Source organism: Helianthus annuus, chromosome 2, assembly GCF_002127325.2.
Source record: "Helianthus annuus cultivar XRQ/B chromosome 2, HanXRQr2.0-SUNRISE, whole genome shotgun sequence".
Classification (NCBI taxonomy): Eukaryota; Viridiplantae; Streptophyta; class Magnoliopsida; order Asterales; family Asteraceae; genus Helianthus; species Helianthus annuus.
In genome coordinates, this window is record NC_035434.2 from 112,866,083 (window position 1) to 112,893,703 (window position 27,621).

Below are 27,621 nucleotides of genomic sequence, written 5' to 3' on the forward strand. Positions count from 1 at the left end.
CAGCTAAAATTTCTTCATATCTGGACCAAAATCTTCATGTCTTCAAGATGTTTGGCGGAAACAAACATCAAATCAAGAGGAATAGTGATTCGGAAGGCGGTTAGACCATTCCGAATCGGTTACCATGCTCTGATACCACTGTTAAAGCACTGGATCGATGACGAACATCAAACATTGCACTTGATTAAGGACATGAAGAACAAAATATGAACAACATAGAAATATGTAGAAGATGAATCCTTTATTATGAATCAGTCATCACAGATTACACAAACCAAAGGAGTATACATCATCTACAAGCTGGTTTAGATCACAAAGATCTAAACCTAGCTTTCTCTCACTAACACATAGTCTCCCTCTCTCTCTATAATACACACAGTGATGGAGAATGGATGGGATCTTGTGAGAGGTGCACCAAGCACTCAAGGGTTGCCCTAATCTACACAATACACACATATATATAGGCTAGGGACTAAACCCAGACAAAACACATTGTCCGGGATACAAAACAATACAATAATCCGAAACACTAGAAAGTCGTCCGGAATGCCTTCAGCAATTGATAATCTTCATTATCATTGACTTTAACTTGGACTTCTGCGTTGGTTGACACAGAACTGATAAGCGACAGTTACCCGGTAGGAACTGCACTTACAAAGTAGTCTCCTTAGCATCATCACCATGATCCTGTTGCTGCAGATCATCAGGAAAATGATACTCGCCTGCCTCTCAAACCTTTCCTTTCTCACTGCAACTTCCAGCTCCATCTTCTTGGTTTCTCTCTCTCTCTCTATCTATCTATATAAAATATATGTAGTTAATTTTAGTTTGTATTGTAGTAATCCCACAAAGTTTCCTTAAAACTTTGATTTTTTTGACATGCAGATAAGATAGGGCCAACGATGGCCGTTATGAGACAAGACATCAGTCGGAATACACAGGTAATCTTTGGATTTGACCCATATTACTTTGTTACACACTCTTGTTCTTAAAGGGAGCTAATGCACTTTGTAAAATATTTTATTAAAGCTGATTGGCATTTTGCAAAAAACCAACAAGAGAGATGGTTAAAGTTAGTGGTAATTATTCCTAATAAAAAGAAACTTCTGTAGATTTTTAATCTAATTTAGGTGTAACCAAAACAACAAATTTAACAAATTATGTGTGTAAAATATGTCATGTTTGTAAACTATATATTATAAACTCTACCCATATAGAAATTGTAGTAAGGAAAAAAAACTTCATTTCTAAATGCAATTAAGATAATAATATAAAGAACAAAAACTATTTAGATCCTATAAAGTTAATGATGTTAATAATATGTGTAGAGATTTAGGCCATATGGTACGGGGTCGTCCGATGGACGTCCCGGGGCGGCGCCGACCCCCTCTCCATTTCCTTAGCTTCATCGCCGTGCCTCCTTCGTCGAGATCATCCGGCCCTTGACGATGAGGACGTGCCTCCTCTATCACACACACATATACATACATACATATATATATACACATATAGGAGAAGGATCCGTTAGAAACCACCCTTTATTGCAAAAACCACGAGAACCAGTGTGAACACAAACAATAATACCTAAAAAAATCTAAAAAACACCCAATTTTTTTACTATTTTTTTTTTTGTAAAAATCGCTATATTTCGTTTACAATAAAAAAATTTCAAAAAAAATTAAAAAAAATCGAGTCACAATTATCCATGCACATGTGCATTTGTATCATTTCTTTGACAAATTCCATAATTCATTACAAATATTAGACAATTGCACTTTCATTTACACTGTCACGTGTAATACACTACTTTTTACGTTAACAATATTAGAAATACACATGTGCATCTATATGTATCAACATGAATAAGGTGTGTTGGTACACTACTTTCTCTTTCATCTATCATTCCATCCATAATACACAAACATGCACATGTGCATTTTGTCATTTCTTTGACAAATTCCGTAATTCATTACAACTATTAGACAATTGCACTTTCATTTACACTACCATGTGTAATACAATACTTTTTACATTACCAATATTAGAAATGCACATGTGCATCTATATGTATCAATATGAAATAGGGTGTTTTGGTACACTACTTTGAATACACTTTCCCTTTCATCTATCATACCATTCATAATACACTACCATTACCTCCTACCATTACCAATATTTTCACTTTATTACATGTATGTAAACACCATTTATACCATCCAATCAACATATTATATCATAAATTGACAACTATAACCAAACCATCAACCACTAGATATAACTAACCAAAAAACATGTATATGGGCCTACTTCTCCATTCAAAATCACAAACTTTTTGTACCAAAACACGTTATATCAAGGTTATACCTAATGATGCACATGTGCATTTTGAATATTGGTAATGTAAAAAAGTAGTGTATTACGAATGATATTGTAAATTAAAGTGCAATTGTCTATTCCTGACAACGTATTACCGAATTTGTCGAAGTAATGATACATATGCACATGTGCATGGATAACTGTTACTCGAAAAAAAAATTTATGGTAACAAAATATAGCGATTTTTTTTTAAATATTAAAAAAAATTGAGTGCTTTTTTTGATTTTTTTTAGATTTTATTTTGTGTTCACATTGGTTCTCGCGGTTCTCGCAATAAGGGTGGTTCTCGCATGAACCTTACCACATACATATATATATATATATATATATAGGGTAGGTGATGTGTGTAAAATGCAACATATAAAATACATCAAATAAGGCATAAAACTAACCCTTTTTAAGTACTAATGTTGGAAAAAGAGTGCTTTTGTCTTCCTTTTGTATTTTCAGGATTAAATGAGCTCAAATTCACAAAAGAAGCAAAAAAGACAGCTAAATCTAACATAAATACAAGAAAAGGAACATAAGTGGATTGCCCGACCCCTCCACAGCATCCTCCCAAGCAAAATAGAGAAGACAGAAGACTGAACACGCCCCGTGCTCAGCCAGCACGGGGTCGTGCCCAAGAAGCAGCAGAAAAGACAAACCTATAAAAGCTTCTATTGCCCACCACGGGGTCGTGTCCAGTGAACACGGGGGCGTGGCGAAAGTACAGCAGGCGCATTAATTGTAATTGCGAATTACAATTAATGAAGAAAGAGAGTGTCAGACAGGCACGGGGGCGTGTCCAGCGGACACGGGGCCGTGCCCAACCTTCTGTTCAGCCTATAAATAGGAGTGCTTGGTTTCATTGCAACTCATCCCTTGGCACACCACCTCTCTCACACTTCATCCACCACCCACCACCACCATAACACCATCATCCACCACCATCATCCATTGTCCATCATAGAGTGTGTGAGTCGTCTCGGGATCCAAGATTGATCGTAAGAGTTCTTGACAATCAAGGCCATGTTTGCCTAAGTCTCTTACATCACTTGGTGAAGACAAGTGTTTAGTATAATACTTTTTATTTTTAATCTTTTGCACTTTTTATTTGGTTTTGTATTAATGACATTAATAACTAGTTGCTTATGTTGAAGGTGATCTTTCCTTATCGTTTGTCCGTGGTGTCTTGGCATTATTTTACTGTCTATATAAAATAAAAGATTTTCACCATTCATATCTCCACGGTCTATATGGAAGTATGTTGGCTACCTGGTCGGGGGTTAAGGGAACGGTTTGGTAAGGGTCTTGCCCTTGTTCAACGTTTAGAGGTCCTGCAAGGGACCTGGGTCAAATTTAGTAGGATCTCCTTCAATGCCCATAGGTATTGGATGGCGGGGATCCAAACTCTTTGACGCCCTCATAAGTTAACTACTATTAATACTATAACCCGGCTATTTAGGACTGTATCTCTGCGGACTCAGACTACTTAGTCGAGCGTAACGTCACCGCCAAAAGCGGGGCCTACCATAATTTGCATTAATAACTTAATTCATTATTTTCCAATAATCCAACCCTTTAGGATTGTATCCTTGCTGACTCAAACTACTGGGTTAAGGGTAACGTCGCCTTCAAAAAAGGGGCCTACTATAATAACTAAGATAATCTCTTAAACAAGTGCAAAAGTGCGAAAATAATCAAAGGTTATACTAATACACGAGTCGAATCCAAGTGATTCATCTTGTCTATCTGTTTTTATTTTTATTTTATTTTTTAGCATTTAGTTAGTTTTTATTTTGTTAGTTTAAAAACCTTTTCTAACCTTTTGATTTGATTAGACGTTGAGGATAAACCGGTACTAAAAGCTCTTGTGTCCTTGGACGACCTCGGTATCTTACCAACACTATACTACGTCCACGATGGGTGCACTTGCCCATATGTGTGTTTAGTGTTAGTAAATATCGTGTTTTATAAATTTAAAACATGGCTAAAAGTGTAAAAAGGGCTTAAAATATACATCAAAAATATATTACACTACACACGCATCAAGTTTTTAACGCCGCTGCCGGGGACACAAGGATTTTAAGAAAGCTTAAAATCGACGGCCTAATCAGTTTTTCAAAACCTTTTTAAAACGCGCGCACATTTTTCTGCATTTTAGTTTAGTTTGCATTTACAGTAGCCTGAACACGGGGCCGTGCACACTGAACACGCCCCCGTGCTGCATATTTTTAGTTAGATACCCAGATACAGAGTCTGAACACGGGGCCGTGCTTATTGAACACGCCCCCGTGCTCAACGTGACCAGTGACTTTAATTAAAACGCCCAGATACAGACCCTGAACACGGGGCCGTGTTCACCAGACACGGGGTCGTGTCCAGCCTTCTGTTTCCGTCTTTGTTTTTGTTTTCTGGTCCCGAGACTCAGTTGTGGTTTGCTGAGTGATTCTTATGGATCAATACTCAGGAGGTTACAACTACACCTATGAGAAAGATGATTATATGAGAGACTATTGCACTAATTGTGGAAACCCGCACTCGGTACAATATTGTAACTTGTTTCAACCATCCACTTCATACAACCATTATGAGGAGCCCAGGTACGAGCCATCAACTTCATACACATCCTATGAAGACCCAAGGTATGAACCTTCTCCCTCATACTCATATTTTGATGAACCAAGGTATGAGCCTTCGTACTCATACTTTGAGGAGTCAAGATATGAACCACCACCTTCATACACTTATTATGAGGAACCATGGCGTGAACAACCCACCTCATATGAGTACTATGAAGAACAAAGTTTCGACCCTTATCCATCATATACTTACAATGAAGAACAATGGTGTGAACCATCTACTTCATGTGGGTACTATGAGGAACCAAGGATCGAACAACCGGATTCAAGCTTTGAGGATCCCAATTCTTTCTCTCTCACCGAAGTAACCAATAGGATATTAGAACACACTAAAACTATCGAACATTGCATAAAAGAATCTCGCGCAAGGGAAGAGGAGTCCCGCGCAAGAGAAGAATTAAATTTTAATAATAACGTAGAGATAGCTGAAAATGTAAAAATGGAAGAACAAGAAAGTGAAAAACTGACACATCAGTTAAGCAACGAAAAAGGTGAGGCCGATAATGTTAAATTTCAAGAAGAGTCTAATTTCGAAGAAATTAATCTCTTGTCACCTTCTTTCGAAAATCATTGTTTAGTAACCCCTCATGCCAAGTTTTTAAAAGAGTTAAACACTAGTGCTAAAATTGAAGAAATGGTAAGTGTTAAGTTAACAAATGATCAAACCTCGCTAATAAAAGAAGATCCTTTTGAAATTAACATCACACCGGTTCCATGTTTCTTTCAAAATTCCTTTATTACTAATATCACCATTGATAAAGATCTTTGTGTTAACATAATGCCTAACTATATTTTTGAAAAATTAAGTATTAGTGATTTTTCTCCACTTCAAATACCCATTTTTCTATCCGATCGAAAGGTAATAAAATCAATCGGTGTGGTTGAGGATGTCTTGGTTCAAACAAATCAAATGGATATTCCAACCGACTTTGTCATCCTCGATGACGCTCCTCTAGTCTTAGGAAAACCTTTTGTGAAAACTCATGAAGCTTTGAAAAACCGGAAATTTAACAACCTACCTCTTCAATTAGAGGCATTCAAAAGGAGCATAGATCTTGAGCGTTCAATGAAATATCCTTTTGGCAATAATGACCCCCTAATAGAAGATGAAGATGAGCCACCCGATACAACTGAAGAAGATGACCACTTTGTTGAAGAAGAGGTCACCATAGAACAAACCTTTAAGGTTCTTGATCTAGATGAGCCACAAAATAAGGTGTCTCCTAAAGACCCACCCATTGAGCTCAAAGAACTTCCTAAAGGTTTGGAATATGCTTTTCTAGACAAAGATGGTAATTTGCCTGTAATTATTTCATCTAAATTAAGTAGCGTATAAAAAGAGAAATTAGTTAATCTTCTTAAAAAACACAAAAATGCGATCGCTTGGAAGCTTGTAGATATTAAAGGAATAAGTCCTTCCATGTGCACGCACAAAATTCTAATGAATGATGACTACAAAACAGTAATTCAACCACAACGAAGAGTAAATCCCAATGTACAAGAAGTGGTTAAAAATGAAGTCATCAAGCTACTTGACGCCGGACTAATCTATCCTATCTCCGATAGCCCATGGGTGAGTCTTGTCCAAGTAGTCCCAATGAAAGGAGGTATGACGGTAATAACTAATGAAAAAAATGAATTAATACCGACAAGAACCGTCACAGGATGGAGAGTTTTTATAGACTATAGACGATTAAATGAAGCAACAAGGAAAGACCACTTCCCTTTGCCCTTCATTGATCAAATGTTAGAACGACTATCCGGTCATAAATTTTATTGTTTCTTGGATGGTTTTTCAGGTTATTTTCAAATACCGATAGCACCTGAAGACCAAGAGAAAACAACTTTCACATGCCCCTACGGAACTTTTGCCTATCGACGCATGCCATTCGGTCTATGTAATGCACCTGCAACATTCCAACGTTGTATGGTAGCCATTTTCCATGATATGATAGAAAAGACAATGGAAGTCTTCATGGACGACTTTTCTATCTTTGGAGACTCATATGACCAATGCCTCGATAACCTTGAACGAATGCTATCCCGATGTGAGGAAACTAACCTCGCCCTTAACTGGGAAAAATGTCATTTCATTGTAACAGAGGGAATAGTACTCGGTCATAAAATATCAAGCGAAGGTATGGAAGTTGATCGAGCAAAAATAGAAACTATTTCTCGATTGCCTCCACCATCCTCCGTTAGAGCAATCAAAAGTTTCTTAGGGCATGCCGGATTTTATAGAAGGTTTATCAAGGACTTTTAAAAAATTTCAAGACCTCTAACAAAATTACTTGAAAAAGATGCACCTTTCATCTTTGACAAGGAATGCAATCAAGCATTTCTAACCCTCAAGGAAATGCTAGTCAATGCACCTATCATGATAGCGCCTGATTGGAAATTTCCTTTTGAAATCATGTGTGATGCAAGTGACTTTGCTGTTGGAGCAGTCTTGGGATAACGAAAAGAGAAGCATTTCCACCCAATTTATTATGCTAGTAAAACGCTTAACGATGCACAAGAAAATTACACAACTACAGAAAAAGAATTACTAGCTGTGGTGTTTGCTTTTGATAAATTCCGTTCTTACCTTGTTCTTTGTAAAACTGTAGTCTATACAGATCATGCAGCTATCAGATACCTCTTCAAGAAACAAGACGCAAAACCCCGTTTGATCAGATGGATTCTACTCCTCCAAGAGTTCGACATTGAAATCAAAGACAAAAGAGGAGCAGAAAACACTGCTGCAGATCATCTTTCACGCCTAGAAGACCCAGCTTTGGAGGCAACCAGGGACGAGCAGATAAACGAAAAATTTCCCACAGAGTCCTTGGAGATGATGGAGAGTAGACAAGAAGCATGGTATGCCGACTACGCTAATTATTTAGCTAGCGGTGTAGTCACCAAAGGATGGCCACATCACTAAAGAAAGAAATTCTTTGCTGATGTAAAGCATTACTTTTGGGAAGACCCTTATCTTTTCAAAATGTGTGCCGACCAACTCATCCGAAGGTGCGTCCATGGTAATGAAGCACGAAGAATTCTCCGCCATTGTCATGAAGGTCCATATGGAGGACATCATGGTGCCGCTAGTACCGCACGAAAGGTATTTGATTCAGGATTTTATTGGCCAACCATTTACAAAGATGCACAAGATCTTGTAAAGACATGTGATGCTTGCCAAAGATCAGGTAATATTTCTTCCAGAAACGAAATGCCTCAAAACGGCATTCTCGTTTGTGAAATTTTTGATGTGTGGGGACTCGATTTCATAGGACCCTTCCCACCGTCAAAAGGAAACAAATATATACTTGTGGCAGTCGATTACTTGTCTAAATGGGCAGAGGCCGAAGCTCTTCCAACAAACAATGGAAGAGTGGTGGTAAAATTTCTGAAAAAGTTATTCTCTCGTTTTGGAACACCAAAAGCTTTGATAAGTGATAGAGGTACCCATTTTTGCAATCATCAACTCGAAAAAATATTAACAAGGTATGGGGTCTATCACCGGGTCTCAACAGCATATCACCCTCAAACAAATGGGCAAGCCGAAGTGACTAACCGAGGTTTAAAACGAATACTTGAAAAAACCGTAGGGTTAAATAAAAAGGAATGGGCGGATAAATTAGATGATGCTTTATGGGCTTTTCGAACTGCTTATAAAACCACTATAGGCACAACCCCATATAAGCTTGTCTATGGAAAAAGTTGTCACTTACCAGTAGAAATAGCTCACAGGGCCTACTGAGCAATAAAAAGCGTAAACTTAGACTTAGAAACTGCAGGTAAAAATCGATTCTGTCAAATGAATGAATTAGACGAATTAAGGAATTATGCGTACTCTAACTCCGAAATTTATAAGGAAAGAATGAAAAATTTACACGATAAATATATTAAGTCTAATGAATTTCGGGTAGGAGACCAAGTTCTTTTGTTTAATTCACGACTTCGATTATTTCCTGGTAAACTAAAATCTAGGTGGTCAGGACCTTTTTCTGTCACCCATGTTTTTCCTCATGGTGCAGTAGAAATTAAAGCTCGAAATGGTATTCCATTTAAAGTCAATGGCCAACGGCTAAAACTCTACCGAGGATCCATTGAGGATGAAGAAGAGGAGATCTCGCTTCAAACGGTTAACGAATGAAAAGCATCCACATCATACCCAAAATGTTGCAAACAAACAAGTATACATCAAAACCGGTAAGTCTTCTAACCATGTTTTCAGAAAAATGGGCACTCACACAAGCACAAAAAAAATTTTCAAAATTTTCGCTCAGCACGAGGCCGTGTCCGCTGGACACGGGGCCGTGTCGACGCAACTGACGGGATAAAACCCCCATTTCATAACAGTTATCTCATTCCACACGCCCCGTTTTGACGAAAACGCTCTGGTTCAAGGCGATTTTCCGCAGATTTCCGACGTTACTTCCACGTTTAACAACATCAAGGTATGATTCTATCATCATTAGTAGTTAGATTAGTTATTTGCATGTAGTAGAAACATCAAAATTTGGGGAAAAATCTAGGGTTCTTCGAGTTCATCCGGATCGAACTTCAAATTTTTGATGTAATCTGTTAGTATTAGTTTAGATTAGTATAATGGGAAGTAAATACACTTGTATTGTTGATAGATTTGTCTGATTTCTCACAAAAACCTCAAACCCTTGTTTTTAAACCGAAAAAGATGAAATTGGAAGGGTAAACGAGTTATTTTGGGAAAAACGGCACTTGGGGTTTCATTTTCGGGGGAAACCGCACCTACTTGGCCAAAAATTTTCAGATTTTCGGGACCGGGACGAAAAATGAAGTTTTTGGGTTACAGACGTCTGGACACGGGGCCGTGTCCAGCCCAATGTTTGCAGTTTCTTTAAAAATCTCATTGTTTTGTGCTAATTTTTGGTGTATTCTTTCAGATGGCAAAGTTCACAAGGTTCAATGCAAGTGAACTCGATGCTAGGGCAAGATACGAGCTACTTCAAACAAGGCCCGAGGAGTACCCCAGACGAGCATGCACGGACCTGTTAACCTTGGTAAACTAGTTGGACCGATTCAACAACATCGTTACGGGACCATTAAGGGTTGCATTAACCACTCGGCTTAGGTCGGTGCATCAATGCACCTTGGAGTTCTATAGCACTTTTACCTTCACTTCAAGGTGTGACCCATTTGACAATGAAGGGGTTGCATTTCGGTGTGGGGGACAAAGTACTCGATCTCTATGGCACAGTTTGGAGCAATTGTGGGACTATACGGGGAAGAGGAATCGGGAAATGAGGAAAATATCGGGGGATTAAGAGATTTGGATGAAAATGAACGACAAGCTGCATGGGCTCAAATCGGTGAAGGAATCTACAACCCTAGCAGCACCAAGAGTACTAAGCTGAGGGGCCCACTCTATCGCTACATTCACAGGCTCCTCACCTACTCTCTTAGCCAACGTCACGACAGTAGTGGCGTTGTAGGGTTGAAAGATTTGGTTGTCCTTCACTGTATCCACAACCGGAAGCCTCTCGATGTTCCATATCTCCTGCTACGAAACATGCATCTCAACCGCCTTGCTCGTGCTCCAACACCTATCTTCTTTGGAGGGTGGGTGTACCGTCTCTTCAAGCACTTCACACATATCCCAAGGTCCTTTGAAAGAAGCCCATGGTCGGGACGAGTTGACTATCACATTTGCCGAGCCATGAACTTACTTTATGAGGCGGAAGACGGGTCAGTGAGCTTCCAAAGGACGCAAGGCTATGCATGGAACCCGCAGGAGGCCCTAGTTCTTCACGCACCACCTCCTCACTACCAATATCAACCCCATGGCGATCCGGGTCAATCCTCCTCACAAGGAGGCGGTTTTCCTAACTTTCAAAGCTTACATGATCTTTTGCAGGAAAACCTCATGTGTACCAGGAACACCTACAACCTTGCCAACAATACATACCACCGGGTCGGCGCTATCGAACGAAACATCAACGATATACAAGACGATATCGGTAGCATCCGGGAGTACATGGCGGGTCAGGGGGATGGAGGTGATGATAGCGATGAGGACATGGAGTAGGGGGTTTGAAGGAGCAGGAGCGGGTTGATGGCGAGCCCACAGGTTTAAGTCCCTTTTATCTATCGAACAGTTTGTGGCCTACGTGCCAAGTTGTTGGTGCATTACGTCTATTGACTTCGTCTTGTATCATGTAATAGGATAGGATAGGTTAGAATAACCAGTGCACGAGGTTCGAGAAACGAGAAGTGGTAAATTAGCATGTTGGATCGCTTATGTGAACAATGTCCATAAAAGCGACCCACACTATCCTGCTGGACCGCTTATATGAACATTGTTCATATAAGCGAACCACATTAACTTGTCTAGATCGCTTTTATGGCAGTCCGTATAAGCGGTTCAAGAACTCTATAAATAGGTGCATGGTTGTTTCATTTGTAACGGCTTGGAACTTGTAACGAAGTGCTGCCGATTTGCTTCCAGGTTGTAAACGTTGTCAAGATCAATAAAGTGAAGCATTATATTTAGTTTGAGCATCTAATTCACTGATTCCGCCTTTGAATTAGAGAAACAACTCTTCTGATCGACTCATTCAGGGTCAACGACGATCCAACAAGTGGTATCAGAGCACAGGAAGAAGAGTTCAGCTCAAATTTGATCCGTTTTCTGTCTTCTACACCTTCTTTTTCGATTTAGACAAGTTTCCACGGTTAAAATCGGACGAATTTTTCACAGGACGTGTGTTATTGGACAATTACAAACCCTAGAAAGTTTTAGAGTGAAATTCGGACTAAAAATAGATAAAACAGGCTAAAAACTAAGGATCGTTTTTTCGAACATTCAGGATCGCTCGAAAAGAAGTTGTTTGAACCGCTCATTTGTCCAGTTTTGCATTTGGACCGCTCCAAAAAACTGCCTTGAACCGCTCGAGTGTACATCCCTGGACCGCTCGAACGATCATAGTCTGGGCCGCTCATTCGTACATTAGTTCATCTGGACTGCTCCAAAATAAGTTTGGTCCGCTCATCTGAACATTTCCTAGTCCGCTCGAGTGACAATATCTGAACCGCTCGTATGACAAGTTCTGGTCCGCTCATATGACAAGTCTTGGTCCGCTCGTTTGAACTTATTTGGACCGCTTATAGATACATTGTGTTGGTTCGCTTATTCGACTTGATTCGCTCTTTTGGTCAAAGTTACTGGTTCGCGTATCTGTCCAACCAGTTCCGCTTATTTGTCCAAATTGGTTTTCGTACATACGATCAATTTGATTTCATTCAAGTGTCAAGATTATTTCACGCCAACCGAGTGTTAGTGTATTTCAATTTACTTGATATTGTTTGAACTGATTAAGTTTGTTTGTTTGCTTCCAGGTTATTGATTTTCAGGAGATCAAAAATGTCGAACAACGGTGAAGAATTCTACAATACTTTCTACAACGCGTTTACGACTGAATCGTCTGATAGAAGAGCTGAGTTGAAAGAATATTCAAAAGAGATTTCGGATAATCTGAAGTTCGAAAACATGTACGGAAGTCAACAAAAGCCACCAAAATTGATGAAAGTTGAAGATTATAATTGGTGGAAAAACAGGTTTGAAGGATGGGTGAAAGCTTTCGCTCCTGAAAGCTGGTTAAAGTTAGTAACTGAATATCAAGCACCAGAGAAAGCAGAGGGAGAGTTAATAGAGGAGAAAGATTTTACAGAAAAAGATGTAAAGAATGTTGTTGCTGAATACAGAATGATAACCTTGATCAAACAGTCAGTTAGAGAGGATATTATTTCATTGCTTGAACAAGAAAAAACGTCAAAGAAATTGTGGGAAGCATTGGAGAGAAAGTGTGTTGGGAGTAACGAGATTGTCAAGAATAAGAAGAAATTGTTGCGTAAAGAGTTTGAAGTGTTCAATTGCATGAAAAATGAATCTGTTTGTAAGATGTTAGAGAGATTTGGACATCTAAAAATGGAATTGGTTAGATATAAAATTGAATATTCTGAAGAATTGATGGTGGATAAATTGTTTGATGCATTGCCACATGATCAAGATTGGCAATATTTTGCTCTTATGCTGAAGAATACAATCAAGCCAGATGATCTAAAGGTTGACTTGCTGATTGAGAGGCTTGAAAGCCATGAATTGGAGTTAAAGAGATCTAAAGTCAACAGTCCAGCGTATCAGCAGAATGTAGAGATTTATTACAGAGGAAATGTACCAAATGCTGGTTCTCCAAAAACAGCATTTTCTGCTGAAAGTTCGAAATCAGTCAACAATGAAAGTCTTCACAGTGGTTTTCACAGTGGTTCTTCTTCAAACACTTCAGATCAAACTGCTTCAAAGAATGTATTTCAGTGTAATATCGCAATCGATTTAAAGAATGGGCAGAACTTCAGTGAAGAATCAGCAAAACAACAGATGGTTTTCTTAGCATCTGTATTGGAATCGTATGAAGACCTCGTTGCAGGGAAGATTGGAAATACCAATTTGACAAAAGAAGAGTATGATCAAATAGACCCCGAAGAGATGGAACTGATGGATATCAGATGGTGCATGGCCAGTGCAGTTCGTCGAGCACAACGGTTCATGGAAATTACGGGGAGGAAGTCAATTGGAGGGCCATCTACTAAACTGGGTTTTGACAAATCCAAAGTGACATGTTTTAAATGCAAACAAAAAGGTCACTTCAAGCGCGAGTGCAGAAATTCGTATGTTGCTGAAGATTCTGAAAATCCGTTCAACGAAAACTATTACAAGAAAGCGATTTATCATCAAAATAAGTCTGAACCACCAAGGTTGAAACAGCAGGAAGAAAAATCAAGGGCTCTAGCAGTCATTTATGATGATGATGAAGGCTATGACTGGAGCAAAGAAGTTCTTCCAGAACAGGATGCTGTTGGTTATGCATTCGTGGCAAAAGATGATCATGATACATGGTGGAGAAGAGACAGTGCAAGATGGGAGATTGGCAAACTGTATGAACCATTTCAAGAAGCACAGAGAGCCAAGAGATGGAATGAAGAGTTGGAGTGTTACTTGGATCCACGGGGGAATCCAGTGGTAGATCCGTCAAAAGTTGATTTTGATGCTGTAACTAATGTGTTTCCAAGTGAGCGTGTTTTCAACACAAAAAGGCTTTCTGATGGCAGCTATCTGCCAGAGTTGATGAACAAGTTGAGAGAAGTCTTTGAAACGAGTCTACCGAAGGTGGTAGAGATGAAGAAGAGAAAAGAAGAAGAGTTGAAGAAGATGATTGAAGAAGTAAAGACTGTTGCAAAGCTTGCTGGTGACGAAAATAAAAAAGCTGAGGAAGAACAAAAGCCGAAAGAGATGGAAGAAAAAGTTGAGAAGATACAGGAGACAAAGGAAGCTGAGCACGCCGAAGTTTCAATCACTGAGGTAATAAAATCTTCTGGATTATCAAATGTTGAATTGGTTGTAGAAAAGGAAAACAAGTGCAGGAATTGCATTGAAAAGTGCAAAGCCTGTATTGAAAAAGAAGAAATAATCAAAACAAAAGATAATGAAATGAACAAACTTGAAAATGCGTTAAAACTGAAATGTAAAGAAAGGATTGACACAGAGCAAAGCTTAAAATTAAAAGTTGAGAAATTAACACAGAAATGTCATGATTTTGAAAAAGAAAATAAGGTTTTGAAAGAAAAATGTGACACAAAATGTGTTGATTGCATTGAGAAAGAATCTAAGTTTCTAGAGTTACAAAAACAGTATGATTCTTTAAAATGGTCAAGTCAAAAGGTACAAGAAGCTTATGATACTTTGAAGAGCCAAGTCAAAAGTTTTGATCAAAGATTGTCTGAAACTTTAACAACCAAAGAATTGTATGAAAGATAGTTTAAAGAAAAACAAATTGAATTAAACAAGCGTGTTGATGAAATTGCTAATCTTAAACAAGTCTTGGCTGAAAAAGAAAAGATTGTTACACAACTTCAAAGTTATCATAACTCTTCGTACATTCTCGAACGTATTTTCAATATCACACCAGATGACAAAGATACTAATAATTGTAAAAAGGGTATTGGTTCAGAGTTTCATCAGGTACCACCACCATTGAGGGACAATTATACTTTTTATGATGAGGAAAAGGTGGCAAAGGGTTTGAACATAGCTGACCAATTACCTGAAAGTATCGATGTGATTTACACCAAATCTGATGATGCTAATGATCAGAGGTGGTGAGTAAGGTGGTTGATAGTGTTTTGAAAGATGAGTCTACAAAAGGTAAATCTGAATCACAGAATGAAGATGAAGGAAATCTTTATGATGGATATCTGAAAGACACAAAATCCGAGAAGAATTTGAATGATGATTCAAAAGGATTGGTTTATACCATGATTGGATCGGACAAACTATTCTTAGATGTTGTTTTCCCGATTCAGAATGTGATTTCAGAGAAAATTGACAAAGTTTTCAAGATGGTTGAAATTGAGAAGTCTGAAATGTTGAAGTTTGCTGGTAAAGGTTTCAAAGGGTCTTCTAACAAACCTGGTTCTAAGAAGAAAAACATGAAGTCTGGTTTGGGGTATAAGAAGAAAGATAATCGAAACAGAACTGAAAGGTCCAATTTTCAGACAAAAGTGAATTTTGTTCAAGGAAAAAGTTTCACCGAAGAAGAAAAATTCAAAATTGGAAAACAATCTAATGCAGAGTTTGAGGCCATGAAAAAGAAACAACAACAGCCAAAAGATGTGTCAAAGAACGTATGTTTTAAATGTGATAAAATTGGACATGTTGCACGAAAGTGTCCAAATCCAAAGTCTGTTGATGTTGAGACACAGAAATCTGAGATTGTGAAACCGAGGTCAACCAGATTTGATTCAAGACAAACTTGGAGGTATACAACAAACAAGTTTGCCTCAAATCAAAATTGGAAATCAAACCCGAACAGGTTTAGTTCTAGACAGACCTGGAATTCTCACACACTCAGAATGAGAACATCATGGAGTCAGAAAACATCGGTTGGTGTGACAAAACCTCAAAAGATTTGGAAACCTAAAAATGTTGTTCAAACTCAAAAGGTTCAGAAAGAAACAAATTTTTACAAAAGAGGTACTCCGAGAGGTCAAGTGTGGTCTGTTAAGAAAAGTGTTGATTTGATGAAAAATGAGAAACAGAAACAAAGTTGGAAACCAAAAACTGACACAATAAGTTCAACTTCTGCGGAGAAAACGTCTGAGTATTCAGATGTGGTTGCTTATGATGCAAATTTTCCATCACTAAAGGCTGAAAATTTTAAAATTCAGGTTGCTAGAATCAAGGTTACACCTAAGGCTGCTGAGGCCTGGGTAGACACCATGTTTGATTAAGTGGTTGGAATTGCCGGAGCTTCCTGGATTGCGAAGCATGAATCGGCATCTATCTTTATTGATTGAAATTTTTATGACAAATTGTTTGCGTATTTGATAAGGTTTGAATGTGCAGGTGATAATTGCTGATGAAGATTGTGAGAGTGTTGCACAGGAAGAGGTTGAAGATCCCTGGTTTTGGTCAGACAGGGAGTTTGTTTGTTGTTTTGTATAAGTTTGTTTGGTTGATGATTGTGATGTTTGATGTTAGTTTACTTTGAATAAGTGGTGATGGACTATGCCGAAACCCTCACGGCGGAACAAACATGATTACTCACAGGTTGAAGAACAGTTTTCTAACTGTTAAAATCAATGGGTTGTAAATCATGAGGGTATGTTATATTTTCTGCAAAACAGAGCATGAGATGCAGAAAATGGATGGCGAGACAAAGCTATCAGTATCGGTTTGTTAAATTTTCTTTAATGGTTTTGCATTTTAGGGGGAGAAATATTGTTAGAAAATACAAAAACATTAGAAAATTTGAAAAAGCCAAAAACATGATAAAATCAAAAATTTGAGTTTTGCGTAAAAAGAGGAAATGATTGTACATCAGTAGACAGTTACAGTATGCTAAAGAAATGTAATGATTAAATAGCATTAAGCAGTCTCACAAATGATATGTCGATAGGTTTTTATACATTTAGTAAGCTTTTTCGGGATATAAACCTAAATTCAAACTTACTTATTTTGTGGGGAACACTACTTGGATATATAGGTAACCCCTGAAATCTCGTTTGAAAAGTCTCGTATTCTGATATACTAGGTGTTTATACTCTATGATGTCTGGGGTATTATTCCGGGACTTCTGCTGAACGGTAGTTCTGACCTAGTCCTTGGCTAATACTTTATCCAAAGATGCTTGAAATATAGCATAAAGCCCTCAGCTGGTTAGACAATAAAATTGATAATCAGTTGTTGTAGCTGAAAAGATCCTCTAAAGGGGACACACTGCTAAGTCGAAGCTGATATCTCTCTGCTGAACGGTAGTTCTGACCTGAGATCCCTCAGTTCTCGCATTTAACCCCTAATTTATGTACAGACATCATTGTAGTATTCTTACCTGTAAGACTGAATATTGGGATTCTAGATACGGGAGTATATTCAAGAGGTGGGACACATGAATGAGTTTAAGTCTTAAAACATCTAAATCGTATCCTGAATCAGTTGAAATTTGTATGAAAACTTAAATGGATCAGTATATCGACAATCTAAGTGAATTGTTTAATTCTGAGTATGATTTAAAGCTTAACGGTACTTGTGACTTGTCAAAAACTGATATGATCCTCTGTTGCATTCTCAAAACAAAAAATATTGTTTGTAAATATGTTTGTATACATTTCTTTACTGCTTTATATTTTCAGAAAATACAAAAAGATTTTGATTTCTGCATTATTTTCGATAAACCGATGTCTGAGTTGCTGAGTTTCAAAATCTAAGTATGCTGATTGTGTTTTTGAAAACAAAACGAGTTCGTTAATTTGAAACTTGAAATTTTTAGAAAACTTCAAAAACAAGTTGTGAATATTTTCAAGGTCATTAATTTGAAATTGAATGATAATCTGTGGGGGAGTGTTTTAGAAAGTTGTATAGTGCCAGTTTATGGTTACTGGTTGATGATTTTAAAATGATTGTTACTTATCATTTGTATGAGTGATTACAGGAAAGAACCAGATTACGATCCTGAAAGCCGAGTCTAAGGGGGAGTCTGAAGATAAGTTGTAAGTGAGGAAGAGCTTGTAGCTGAAAAGCAAGGTGATGATCTCTAAAAGCATGGAAGCTTGATGAGAGGGGGAGCCTACTGATGATGAAGTTGGCAAAGATGATCAAGACTGAAGAGGTGGCATCACAGAGAATGTTCACTGAAGACTTCGTCAATATCCGAGGGGGAGTCTGTTGGTGCATTACGTCTATTGACTTCGTCTTGTATCATGTAATAGGATAGGATAGGTTAGAATAACCAGTGCACGAGGTTCGAGAAACGAGAAGTGGTAAATTAGCATGTTGGATCGCTTATGTGAACAATGTCCATAAAAGCGACCCACACTATCATGCTGGACCGCTTATATGAACATTGTTCATATAAGCGAACCACATTAACTTGTCTGGATCGCTTTTATGGCAGTCCGTATAAGCGGTTCAAGAACTCTATAAATAGGTGCATGGTTGTTTCATTTCTAACGGCTTAGAACTTGTAACGAAGTGCTGCCGATTTGCTTCCAGGTTGTAAACGTTGTCAAGATCAATAAAGTGAAGCATTATATTTAGTTTGAGCATCTAATTCACTGATTCCGCCTTTGAATTAGAGAAACAACTCTTCTGATCGACTCATTCAGGGTCAACGACGATCCAACACAAGTGTTGAACAATTTACTTTCCTTGACTACTTTTATTTTCCGCTTTATTTTTTCTTTTACTTTATGCTTGGAACAATTAACTATGGTAATGTAGGATGTTTGTGTTGCTTGGTGTGGTATTAAGTGATGAAACAGGTACAAACCGAGGCTTAGAGTGCTAAGCCTCAGCACTTATAAGGCCAGGATGGAAAAAACGGAGGAAGGAACCTGTTTTTCAGGCTTACAGACTGTCCACACGGGGACGTGTCCAGCCGACACGCCCCCGTGCTCACCTACCAGAACTGCTGTTTGGTTACTTTCCTGCAAGTTTTTTTTAGACACGGGGCCGTGCCTAACCAACACGCCCCCGTGTTCGCCTTCTGTAAGTTTTCGTTACTGGCAGTTCACCACGGGGTCGTGTCCAGCGGACACGGGGCCGTGTCCAGGCTGCCAGTAACATAAAATCTTTGCTTTTAACACTATATTACACATCTAATCAACCTAAAAATTTTTTTTTGGGACACATTGAGGACAATGTGTAATTTAAGTGTGGGGGGGATGCTAAAACCTTGAAATTTTGCAAGTCCTAATAACAAGCCTTACACAAAACTCTATTGGAACCGCTAAACACCCCAAATTTTTTCAAAAATTCTCATTTTTTTACTTGTCTAAAGTTTAAGTTAGGAATCCTAAGATTAATAAGGTTATATTTTTACAAATTTACAACCGAGAGCGTCGTGATAAAAAGAACCAACATATGAAAATTATGAAACGGCATGACAAGCTTAGTTAAAATTTGATTATATATACTTGATCACATAGAAAAACTCATTCCCACAAAAAGTGAGTTTTGAGCCGTTATTGAGCATACAAATTTACATCTTTAGACTAAATTCTCATTTTTCGTTTCTTGTGTGAATAGCCGCTTGGTTCTTACGACTCTAGAACTTGCCATGACGATTCATTCCCGGTCCTTACCAACTTAAACCCAAGTAAGTAAATGATGGAGGCATTAGGACTAACCTTTTTTCTTTCCACACCATTATTTTTCATTTTTTTTCACCTACCCAAAATCCCCCTAGTTAACCCCTTTGAGCCTAAACCTTTCATTTCTTTACCCTAAAACCCTTTTACCCACCAAAACCCTTTTTTTTATTTTTACCCTTTATTTTAGTAACAAGCTCGGTTTTCGTGTGACTAAAAATATATATATATATATATATATAGGGGACCGCTAAAATGAGAACCACCCCCAGTTGTAAGAACTGCGAGAACCACTCTCCACCAATCATATTCAGCCAACAAAAGGGGTATTTTGGTCTTTTACCCTAAATATCAAATCATTCATCTCTCTCTTCATTTAAACTCACTGACATTTTGTAAACCCTCTCTCCTCTCTCCTCTATAACTCTCAGATCTATATCATCTTCTTTAATATCTCAAGCTCTCCAAATTCATATCTCATGTTCTCCAAAAATAAACACAAACAGAAACATCAAACTCTTCATTCCTCAATTCATGGTCTCATCTCTCTCGTCCTCTGTCTGACAGCCACACCGGCCGACTGTCGGAGCTGGTATTCCGGTCACCCCCCTCTTTCAATGGATGAACGGACCACCACCACCATCGTCTGGGTGGTGGTGGTGAGCGACGGGGAGTGGGAACGGCGGTGAGCGTCGAGAGTGGGAACGGCGGACCGGCGGACCAGAGTAGGAACGAAGAGAGAGAGAGACAGAAGGAGAGAGAGGAACACAAGGGAGTGGGCCGACAGACCGGCGTCGTTTTAGCGGCGGCGCGGCAGCTCACATCGGCGGCGGTTGGAGGATTTGGACGGTGGTGTTCCTCCGGTAGGGCTTGTGACACAAGAACCTTCTTTAGCATGTTCAAGCATACCGGGTTTGATCTGTTGATTTTCTTCATGGGTATCTCAAATAAATTGGGTTTGATCTGTTGATTATTGATATGTGGGTTTCATCCATTGATTTTTTGATGAACTTTGATTTTTGATACGTGGGTTTGATCTTATATGTGGGTTTGTTCTATTTTGTGGAATTTTTGGATATGTGGGTATGATCTGTTTCGATGTGTGTTTGATCTGTTTTACTTTGGATATGTGGGTTTGATATTGATATGGAATCAACTGTTGATATGTTGATTCTATTTTTGTTGGTGCTTTTGATGTGTGTTTGATCTGTTTTACTTTTGGATATGTGGGTTTGATCTGTTTTTCGATGTGTGTTTGATCTGTTTTACTTTGGATATGTGGGTTTGATATTGACATGGAATCAACTGTTGATATGTGGGTTTGATATTGAATGTTCAAATCGTTTGAATATGGTGCCTTATTTGAATCGGCTGTGATGATGAAAAAAAAAAACTGACGAAGGCGCGGCAAGGACGGCGGAGGGTAGGGTTTTTGATCCTGCAACCCCACTTTTGCAGCCTCTTGATTATCGAATAATCTGAGCCAAACCCCGTTTTTTTTTCGAGATACCCTTTGTTTTTTATGTTTGTTGAGTTTTTATTTTTTATTTTTGAGGCGTCGATGATGATAACAATATATCTGAGACACCTCCCGAGTTTACGGTTTCTGGGTGCATTCGTTTTTGCGTAAAAAAAAAATTTTGTAAAAAAAATGAACCGTAAACTTTTTTAACGTAAAACGTAAAAACGTGAAGCGTAAAAAGTTTTACGTAAAACGTTTTACGTAAATCGTAAAAAGTCTTACGTTTTACGTAAAACGTAAAACGTTTTACGTTTTACGTAAAAAGTAAAAAGTTCTACATAAAACGTAAATTTTTTTTTACTAAAACGAAAAAAACGTTAACGTAAAAACGTTAACGTAAAAAACCGTTAACGTCACCGTTAACGTAAAAAAACCGTTAACGTAAAATAACCCGTAAAACTTTTTTGACGTAAAACGTAAAAACGTGAAACGTAAAGTTTTACGTAGAACGTAAAAAGTAAAAAGTTCTACGTAAAACGTAATTTTTTTTTTACTAAAACGAAAAAAACGTTAACGTAAAAACGTTAACGTAAAAAACCATTAACGTAAAAACCGTTAACGTAAAAAAAACCGTTAACGTAAAAAAACCGTTAACGTAAAAAACATGTAACGTAAAAAAACGTAAAACGTAAAACGTTTTACGTTTTACGTGACGTTTTCCGTAAAACGTAAAAAGTAAAAAGTTCTACGTAAAACGTAAATTTTTTTTTATTAAAACGAAAAAAACGTTAACGTAAAAACGTTAACGTAAAAGACCGTTAACGTAAAAACCGTTAACGTAAAAAAACCGATAACGTAAAAAAACCGTTAACGTAAAAAACCTGAATTTAAAAATGTTAACGTAAAAAACGTTAACGTAAAAACCCGGTGCGTAAAATGTAAATAACGTTAACGTAAATTACCGGTGCGTAATACGTAAGGGGTTTTACGTAAAAATGTAAAAAAGGTTTTTTCGCAAAAACGTAAAAAGTTTTAAGCAAAAACGGTAAAACGGGACGCCAAAAAACCGGCGCGCAAAAAAATTCGGGTTGTTAAAAAAATCTTAATTCAAAGAAAGATTTTAATAAAAAAATTCTTTTAAAAAAAAATTATTATACAAATCTGAATTTAAATTATTGTTTAACATAAAATTCTGTTTTTTTAATATAAAGTAATTAATGAATAAGACAAAAAGGCAATTAAATACTAATATATATATAAAGACAAAATAGTGTAATTTTACTATACTACCCTTTTGGATTATAATATTAAAGACATAATAAGACAAAATCTATTTAATATTAATTTTAGTTACTTTAAATCTCATCCATCCATCTCCTTGATCTAAAGGCTAGAAAGTGGTTCTCTCAGTTCTTACAACTGGGGGTGGTTCTCATTTTAGCGGTCCCCTATATATATATATATATATATATATATATATATATATGAAGATGAAGTTAGAAATAAACAAACAAAGCTTTTAAAACAAAAAGCTTGTTTGAAGAAATACTTCATTAAGAATAAAAAGTCACTAAAATAAAATGTTTTACGAAAACCGATACCTTTTACGCTTTTCGCCCTTTTCTACTAACCACTAACCCATTCACCCACCTTTAGCCCAAGCCTTTACCCAAAAAAGTCCTCTTGATATTTACAAAGGTAACAAGTTAAAAAGGAGGAGGATTGATTGCTTGGCAAGCTTATGGTAGGAATAAGTTCCATGCCGCTCTCGAGTGATTCACTAAAAATACACCTTCGGCCGAGTGTGAGTGATTTCTCCCGTGAGGTGTGTGAACTTGTATATAAATGGAATTTTAAAAAGGCATGTTATGCCTAAATAAGTAATTTTTCCTATGAAACGTTCTAAACAAATCATAACGAATAGGATTGTAAATAAATAAAAATAAAACCCAAAAAGATCATGGATTCCCGACACTCTATGACAAGCCAAAACCTTCTCTTCTACCCATTCCATTTGGGAGTGTAAGCCACATATTAAAGAGTTTTGCTTGAGGACAAGCAAAAGTTCAAGTGTGGGGGTATTTGATGTGTGTAAAATGCAACATATAAAATACATCAAATAAGGCGTAAAACTAACCCTTTTTAAGTACTAATGTTGGAAAAAGAGTGCTTTTGTCTTCCTTTTGTATTTTCAGGATTAAATGAGCTCAAATTCACAAAAGAAGCAAAAAGACAGCTAAATCTAACATAAATACAAGAAAAGGAACATAAGTGGATTGCCCGACCCCTCTACAGCATCCTCCCAAGCAAAATAGAGAAGACAGAAGACTAAACACGCCCCGTGCTCAACCAGCACGGGGCCGTGCCCAAGAAGCATCAGAAAAGACAAACCTATAGAAGCTTCTATTGCCCACCACGGGGCCGTGTCCAGTGAACACGGGGGCGTGGCGAAAGTACAGCAGGCGCATTACTTGTAATTGCGAATTACAATTAATGAAGAGAGAGAGTGTCAAATAGGCACGGGGGCGTGTCCAGCGGACACGGGGCCGTGCCCAGCCTTCTGTTCAGCCTATAAATAGGAGTGTTTGGTTTCATTGCAACTCATCCCTTGGCACACCACCTCTCTCACACTTCATCCACCACCCACCACCACCAAAACACCATCATCCACCACCATCATCCATTGTCCATCATACAGTGTGTGAGTCGTCTCGGGATCCAAGATTGATCGTAAGAGTTCTTGACAATCAAGGCCATGTTTGCCTAAGTCTCTTACATCACTTGGTGAAGACAAGTGTTTAGTATAATACTTTTTATTCTTAATCTTTTGCACTTTTTATTTGGTTTTGTATTAATGACTTTAATAACTAGTTGCTTATGTTGAAGGTGATCTTTCCTTATCGTTTGTCCGTGGTGTCTTGGCATTATTTTACTGTCTATATAAAATAAAAGATTTTCACCATTCATATCTCCACGGTCTATATGGAGGTATGTTGGCTACCTGGTCGGGGGTTGAGGGAATGGTTTGGTAAGGGTCTTGCCCTTGTTCAGCGTTTAGAGGTCCTGCAAGTGACCTGGGTCAAATTTAGTAGGATCTCCTTCAATGCCCATAGGTATTGGATGGCGGGGATCCAAACTCTTTGACCCCCTCATAAGTTAACTACTATTAATACTATAACCCAGCTATTTAGGACTGTATCCCTGCTGACTCAGACTACTTAGTCGAGGGTAACGTCACCGCCAAAAGCGGGGCCTACCATAATTTGCATTAATAACTTAATTCATTATCTTCCAATAATCCAACCCTTTAGGATTGTATCCTTGCTGACTCAAACTACTGGGTTGAGGGTAACCTCGCCTTTAAAAGAGGGGCCTACTACAATAACTAAGATAATCTCTTAAACAAGTGCAAAAGTGCGAAAATAATCAAAGGTTATACTAATACACGAGTCGGATCCAAGTGATTCATCTTGTCTATCTGTTTTTATTTTTATTTTATTTTTCAGCATTTAGTTAGTTTTTATTTTCTTAGTTTAAAAACCTTTTCTAACCTTTTGATTTGATTAGACGTTGAGGATAAACCGGTACTAAAAGCTCTTGTGTCCTTGGACGACCTCGGTATCTTACCAACACTATACTACGTCCACGATGGGTGCACTTGCCCATATGTGTGTTTAGTGTTAGTAAATATCGTGTTTTATAAATTTAAAACTTGGCTAAAAGTGTAAAAAGGGCTTAAAATATACATCAAAAATATATTACACTACACACGCATCAGTAGGGATAGTGTACATTAATTCAGAAATGTGAGAAGTGTAATATAACACTATATATAAACTAAATAACACCATATAAACACCGTATAACACTATGTAACACCATACAACACCATATAACACTATATAACAATATATAACACTATACATCTATAATAGACATGCTATCAGACAAAATATAGTGTTATATTTAGTGTTATATAGTGTTACATAGTGTTATATGGTGTTATATGGTGTTACACCGTGTTATACGGTGTTTATATGGTGTTATATAGTGTTATATATAGTGTTATAGTACACTTCTCACACTTCTGAATTAGTGTACAGGATCCTCTACCTATATATATATATATATATATATATATATATAGGGGAAGGTTCATTTGAGAAGAAATATAATGTGAGAAGAAAAAGAAGAAAGGGCATATTAGTAAAATATTATTTCATTTATAACTCTCATATCATTAATTTTTCTCTCTTTAATTAATTATTCAACTAATCATTAATTATTCAACATATAATCTACAAAACCTACACATATCAAAATTTTCCTACATATACCTACACATTATAGAATTTTATCCTACACAGCCGAAATTTATCCTACACACCTTGAAATATATCCTACACAACTCGTAATTTATCCTACACAACTAGTAATTTATTCTACACTTTAAATTAAGTTGTTTTTTTTAATTTGGAAAAAGTATATATTTTAAAAAGGAGTTACAAATTTTATTTAGTTAGTTACTAAATGGGAAGAATACAAATTAATTATTTATGTAACTTTACCAATTTACCCTTATATTAAAATTAAATGCTAATATTAAATGAAGTAAAATAAAGTATTCTTATTGGTTGAAAGTTCTTCTTTTTTCTTCTTACAAAAAAATTCTTCTCATTTGAACCCACCACTATATATATATTAGGCCCATCCCTCATTTCCTTGGCTCCATCCTCTTTGCCCCATCCTCACACCCAACCTACGTGGCAGACTGACGTGAAGGTCCATCCTCCATCAACCACACCGAGTAGCCTTAGTAATTTATCAATGTTTATTATTTCGGGAGTGTTAACCAGAATCTCCATGGTATTAAATTAGATGATTTAGAATTAAGGGTGGGGTTCGGCTTCAAAGTCTATTTTTCCTACAAAGTGTACAAAGTCATAAAACACCACAATTTCAGCCATAAAACACACTCAAAACCCACGAATAACAAAGTGAAGATCACTAAAACACAATATCTAAACCCTATCGGTCCATAAAAACTTCAAACACACCATCGTAGAACTATGAATATAAAACACAACATGATAATCAATATAAAACACACTAATGTTACTCATTCGATAATCAAAGCCTTATCATCCAAAACACAACACAAAACCCACAAATATGGCATTTTAGTAATCTCCACTTTGTTATTCGTGGGTTTTGAGTGTGTTTTATAGCTGAAATTGTGGTGTTTTATGACTTTGTAAACTTTGTAGGAAAAATGGACTTTGTAGCCAACTTCCACCCTTAGAATTAAATACTCAATTTATTATTCAATATACTTTTAAATTCGTGAGAATGACAAGTACAATTTATTGAATTAAATTATATAAATGTTGTACTACGCTAGTTTTTCAATAAATAAACTAGAAATTCGATTTTTCTTTTTCTACATATTATTATTGGGGTTCATGTTTCATACTTGATCCTTAGATATTGGAAAAGATGCAAGAATCAGACCCTAAACTTTATTCAAATGTTGTGGAGATCCTTAAGAAAGAAGCAAATGAAGGCACATCCAGAAAATTTACTAAGCAAAGCCTTCCTTTGGCTAAGTAGGTAAATAACCAGATAACCTTTCTTGGCAACAACTAGGATAACCATATTTGTATTGCCAATTATATCCTAAGCATGATTCATTTTTACAGATCTTTAGACTTTACTATTAATCTTATGGAGTTGATAGAAAAAGATATTGCGGTGGGACATGCAGCAAGCCGTTGAAGAAGCATACGAATCTACTCTAAAACCATGGCATCCATGGATCTCTTCAACGGCTTACGGAGTACCAACAAATTATCTATGGCCTTTATCTATATAACTTTTTTAGTGTCAAACGTAGATAAAGTTTTCAAATGGATTAAGATTAATAACGTTTCGCTTTCTACATGTTGTGACATCTTATCAAACATATTAACCAATATTTTCGGTTTTGTTCAATAGGGCTTCACATGTATTTGTTTTTAATTGTCACAGTTGTGAATTCTTACTATATTACCCATCCTTGGATTTCTCCTTGTGAGTACCTATAACTGTGGAATTCATTATTACCTAGTATCTCTCATTTGCACAAAATAAAACAATCTAAGATCTGACTAAAGTGTCACATTTAACGTACCAAGTATAGTTTCGAATAGTCTAGAGGAGGGAGCAAATAAGTTTGTTTGCTTCTAACATATAAAACTGCTACATATAGGAGTTAGAATCATGTTACGTACTTCATGTAGCACTGAAACTAGTTCCCGATAACAAAACCATGATTGAGATTCTCTTATCTGAAGCAAAAGATGAAGAAAACCTTAAAGATGACTTAAGGACCTTCACAAATTTGCTTATACCACTTCTAGATGACATACACTTGATTTTGGTGCGCTTCTTGGTGATTCTAAGTGATTGTTAATCATCAAATTTCAACACTTGATCCTTAATCGTATGTGTTTATAT

General features: G+C 37.1%; 1 pseudogene; it reads left to right on the plus strand.

Moving 5' to 3' along the window:
- Positions 1–381: 381 nt before the first annotated feature.
- LOC110889759 lies at positions 382–27,577 on the plus strand (annotated as a pseudogene).
- Positions 27,578–27,621: the final 44 nt, after the last annotated feature.